Below are 5,949 nucleotides of genomic sequence, written 5' to 3' on the forward strand. Positions count from 1 at the left end.
TTGAATTGGAGATTGCTACAATCAACCATGTATTAAGTTTTTATTCAAATATTTTAAAGTGAATGGCTTTGTATATTTTTACTATTGTCACGCTCATCTAAATGACCCCAAATAGCGAGGTGGCAATATTTGTTACCCTTTTAAGGAACTGTTGCTGCTGAGAGGGATTGTGAAACAAACTTCTTAAAGGACAGTCTTTCATTGTAAGGACTGTATAGATAACAGAACATTTTTCTTCATCAACCTAATGTTTCTCTATCTCCTTCCTTCACATCTATCTCCAATGATGTAATATAATAGAAAAATAGAGGCCTCCCCATTAAAGATAAACATTGTTACTATTGTCAGAAGGTGTCTTTCCCCCCTCATTCTTTAAAGTTACTCTTTGAGTAGCACATATCTTTACATTAGCTGATAAAATCAATTATCAAAGCCACTAAATTTGTTGGTGGTTGTGACTCTGATGTAAGTTAATAGTTAGCTATAGGATTTGTGGTTTATAGAAATAAAAACAATGGAAAAGTATACAGTTTTATAAACAAGGGTAGTTAGAGTAAAAAATGAAAATGCAAGAAGAAAAAAGTGTTAGACATTTATATACATATTATCTCATCAAATTCTTGAAATTTTACAAAGCAGGCACCATCAGTTCTACGTATCAAATAAAAAACCCTAAGTACAAAGAAGCTGAGTGTTAATAGATAATTTAGTAGCATAGTTTAAACTACAATCACAGTTTGTTCACATCCAGTGGATTTCTCTCTTCCACTTTTCCCACTGTGAAACAGAATGAAGACAGGTGCATGAAAACAGAAACTGTTTTTCTATTCAGTGACTGCGCATTCCTTTCTCCTCAATTTTTCTACCTTTGTTCAAGAAGAAAGCAAAATGAATTTCTCTTTCATTATAAAAATACATTCTTGACCTGTACCTATATAAGTTATGTTCATAAATTTGAATATGAACTTTGTATTTTTTCATTCAGAAATGAGGGCCAGACCTCTGCCCCTCAAAAAAAAAAAAAAAACGATTTCCAAGGATGAAGTGATTTTGATCATTGTCTTTCAGATAAGACTATATAACCTACCCAGTTAGTTCTATGGAGCATTGAAAATTTACCAATGTTTGCAAAATTCATACTTGCACTAAAATGCCCTTTGAAACCCAGTCAAGGGAAATGAGGAATTGAGACTATCCCTGTCTCAACTTTTTGATCAACATAAATGACATTATTTATTTAAATGACTTCTTTTTACAATTCCCTTGTTTTTTTAATCATTGCCTTTAGATAGCATGAGTATGGTGAAATGCAAGCCATCTATTGATCTAAACATCTCCTTCTCTGGCTGTACAATGTTGAGATACTCAATGGTGGTGGAAAATATAGCAAATTAGTTTGATGCAAATTCTTGGTCTCTAATCTCAACTTGCATTCAAGGTTACCTAGTAACATTTTTTCTTTCCTTTTCTTATAAAAGCTATTTTAAGCCTCTTCTGCTCTCTTGTTATCACAACCCATCTGTTTCTTCATTTAACTTATTCACCTCACACTGTGTGGTTCTCACAAGAGAACCCTTCAAATTTCCTGGCATGTCACCTATAATCATACTTGCTTACCACTCTCCTCCTCCTTTCCTTTTTTCTACAGGAAGCAATGGAAGAAATGACCTAGCGCTGGTCTAAGAAGTTGTTAACACACATACTCTCTTAATCTTGACATCTCAGTTGCCACATGACAATTGCCACTTGAGATGTTTCCAGCTCGCCCCAAGTGCCCTCTCTTGATCACTTGATCACTCTGTTTATCTTGCCTTGTCTTGTAGCTTTATCCTTACCCTCTCTACTACTTTTCTTCACATTAATGGAAAATGTTGTTTTTTATGTTAAAAACAAAAACAGATAACATGATTTTACTTTGATATACACTTCTACAAACAGCCAAATTTATTTAAAGAGGTTTTCTTATTCTCATTTTTTTCAGTGTCCATCACTCCTATTCACCCTGAAATTTACGATACCTTTTTTTCCACCTCACTGATTCTTGTTACTCAGTGATGGCTATATGGTTAATACATTCAATGGTCACACTAATATCTGTTACTTTCTAAAATATCCCTTCTCATTCTTTTGGTTATGACATTACAATGTTGACATTACATGTGTTTTCTCCTATCTATATTCCATGGTTAATCTCTCTTTGTTTGTTTTTGTTGGTGGTGGGAGGGGTGAGATTTCATTAAAAAGTTTTTTTAGATGTTGCTAGTTGATAGCATTTCCCCCTCAGCCTTCTAAAAGCTCTTATTTTACATTCAGTTCTCTGTGTAATCTTATTCATATATGCTAATACAACACAAATTTCATCTCCAACCCAGATCACCTTTCTAAACAAATAAGTCTCTCATTTTAACACCCCCTAAGCTATTTCATTCAATATGTTCCATGGGATTCAGTCAACAAATTTACATTTCCAAACTTAAATTCCTAGAATCTCTTGTTTTTAATTAAAGTAAATGATATCATTATGTACCTTAATGTTCTAACCCAGAATAGTATTTCCTATGCTTCAAATGCACTTTTGTTTCCCTGTTTACCTAAAATATTTCCTGTTTATCTCACCCAGGTTATTACTATAAGTTTTATACTAAGAATTCTTTCAGGGCTTCACTTTTCTGAGCTCCTGGAAGAACCTATTCATAGATTGGTTTCATTCAGGGCTCTATACTTTCCAAAGACTGTAAGTACAAATGACCCTCAACTTACCATGAGTAATGACTAGATAAAGCCCCTGTGAATTGGAAATATATTTAGTATACTTTCCCTATTATGCACCATAATTTATCACAGTTCACATGGCTGACTCAGGTATCTTAGCATTGCAAAAGAGTATCAGGTCACATAGTGGTAGTCAAAGAAAAGATAGAAGTTCAAAATTTGAAGTATAGTTTCCTGTGAATGATATTGCTTTTGTATCATACTACAGCTGGAAAAATCATTAGGGTACAGTGTTGTAAGCCATGGGACATCTGTAATATGAAGGATGGTGTTTGCTCTTTTGTCTTCCCACTTACTTCAGTATTATCATTGACACTTAAAAGTGGTCATTGAATATTTTTAAAGACAATCAGAATTTTTAAAAATTGAGGCAAAAATCAAAGCTAGATGAAATCATCAAAACAGTCTTAGTAAAAAAGAAAAATAGAGAACTGTTCAATTTATAGACACTTGAGGTTTTTCTTCCCATAGTCAGTAGTAACCATTTTAATCACCTTTTATATCATTTTAAAACATACACTGGCCAGGCAGTGGTGGCGCATGCCTTTAATCCCAGCACTTGGGAGGCAGAGGCAGGTGGATTTCTGAGTTCGAGGCCAGCCTGGTCTACAGAGTGAGTTCCAGGACAGCCAGGACTACACAGAGAAACCCTGTCTTGAAAAAGCAAAAAAAAACAAAAAAAAACAAAAAAAAAACAAAAAAAAAACATAAGCTGTTGGCTACAAGATTACTAGAAAACATAGATAAGTTTTTAAAAGAAAATAACACCCCAAAATGTTATTATTACTCTTTTTGTTATCAAGTGTTTTTATAATAAAAACTTGTGACAAGTATAGCAAATGCTCCACATATTAACTGTTATCTTTCTCAAAAATTCTGAGACTCCATCTTTCTTATACATTTCATTCCCACAAATTTCTTACTATTCTGTTTTCAAAATAATGCCTTAAATTTTTGTTTTGCATAATAAATTAGAGAAATTAGTAAATTAAGGAAGTGTCCCTACGTGTGTGTGTATGTGTGTGTGTATTTGTGTGTGTATGTGTGTACATGTGTATGTGTTAAAGAAATTTAAAATAAGATGTAAGATGTTTGGGGCAAACCAAAGTTTATCCTGTTTTGAAATTAGGCTGTGGAAAGTTTTCTCCTCTCCAAAAATATTCATGATCATACAAGACTATGTATACATGACCCATATCTCCTTTTCCTCTACATACACTTCATTCATTTTCTTTAAACAGCAATTATGTTACCCTTATCATTCTCCTCTTCAGACAGAATAGGCTTAATTATGTTATGGCCTAGTCTCCATTTTGTTTATTATATGGGTCTGGTTCTTGCAGAGTCCTTCCTGTTTTTCCAAGCCTTAAACCAAACAGAATGATATTTGGTATTTCCACAAAACAGAGAAGCTAAATAGTTATTTGGTTATAATAAAAAGACACTTAATAGGACGACCTCTTCCTGCATTCTCATGGTTGGTTCTATTCCTGAGACCTGTGATTCCACCCTGCTGATAGCAAAATGTCTTCAGGAAATGCAAAAATTGGGCATCCTGCTCCCAACTTCAAAGCTACAGCTGTTATGCCAGATGGACAATGCAAAGATATCAGCCTAAGTGATTACAAAGGAAAATATGTTGTGTTTTTCTTTTACCCTCTTGACTTTAATTTTGTGTGTCCCAGGGAGATCATTGCTTTCAGTGATAGAGCAGAAGAATTTAAGAAATTTAACTGCCAAGTGATTGGAGCTTCTGTGGATTCTCACTTCTGTCATCTGGCATGGATTAACACACCCAAGAAACAAGGAGGATTGGGACCCATGAACATTCCCTTAATATCAGATCCCAAGCGCACCATTGCTCAGGATTATGGAGTCTTAAAGGCTGATGAAGGTATCTCTTTCAGGGGCCTCTTTATTATGGATGATAAAGGTACCCCTCACCAGATAACAATAAACGATCTTCCTGTTGGCCGCTCTGTGGATGAAGTTCTGAGACTAGTCCAGGCCTTCCAGTTCACTGACAAACATGGTGAAGTGTGCCCAGCTGGCTGGAAACCTGGCAGTGATACCATCAAGCCTGATGTCCAAAAGAGCAAAAGAGTATTTCTCTAAGCATAAGTGAGCACTGGACCATTTTTCTGCCAGGCAGCATTGAGCAGCCAGAAGAAAGTCTCTTGTACTATACTCATGCTTATACACATGATGTGATGTGATTCCAGATAAGCCTTTTCTACAGGGCTGGGTGTGGGTAGCCTTTCTTCCGCTATTGGTAATAGTCTGAGCTGTGTTTGGGGCAGACCATCTTATATGAGTCACAAAAATCAACCTTATAATTCTTTCTTTCTTTCTTTTTTTAAAAAGTACCTATTAAACTCGAATTCTGAAAAAAAAAAGACATTTAATAGATAAGCTGAGAACTTGCATCTTAACAAGATAGTATAAATGCTTTCATGGTTTTTTTGTATTCTCTATTGAGGACCACACAGAGGCAATTTCTCTTTTCCTCTTAAGCCATGCCTGAAAATAAGAGTGTTTGGGGGTTAAAAAACATTAATGAATTACTCCTAGTATACAATTTGCAGCCCTTTTTAACTGTCACTTTTCTTGTTCACAGTCATAGTCCATGCAAAGGCATTTGAAGATTAGTAATAAAGTATTTCTGCAAGCTGATTGATTTCTCACTGACTCACTCTAATGGATTGAGGTTGGTATTTTTCGTTCCACTTCCACTTCCACCTACGCTATAGAGACTAAAGTGTTTCTCATCATTTCACCTCTAACACTTGACTTTTCACAGAATCAATTCACCCTCCACCCCAAAGTGACGCAATTGTTTCCAATTAATTGGAATTCTGTTCCATTCTTTCTTTAAAACTTTTCTCTTCAACTTCATAGTCAGTCAGTGCCCTCAAGGGAACACAATACCCTGGCATTCTGTGAACCAGACTTGTTTATCTTTTATTCTTGTCTATGACACTGAAAAGAAAGGAATCAGAAAGGCAAAAGATAAGGCCAGTGGTTATTAGATGCCATGTTGTACTATCATGGCCATCCTCTGGTCAACAAGAGCCTGAAGAAAATAGATCCAATAGACATGAAAACACTGTACTTGAATAGATAACCATTAAAGGAGAAATGTAGAAGTTTATCCTTGTCCTTGTGTCTTCTTTTTCT

At 35.0% G+C, this 5,949-nt stretch overlaps 1 pseudogene; it reads left to right on the forward strand.

The window, feature by feature from the left end:
* The first annotated feature begins 4,251 nt into the window (after positions 1-4,251).
* LOC117695271 (peroxiredoxin-1 pseudogene) lies at positions 4,252-4,902 on the forward strand (annotated as a pseudogene).
* Positions 4,903-5,949: the final 1,047 nt, after the last annotated feature.

This window comes from Arvicanthis niloticus, chromosome X (genome assembly GCF_011762505.2).
Source record: "Arvicanthis niloticus isolate mArvNil1 chromosome X, mArvNil1.pat.X, whole genome shotgun sequence".
NCBI lineage: Eukaryota > Metazoa > Chordata > Mammalia > Rodentia > Muridae > Arvicanthis > Arvicanthis niloticus.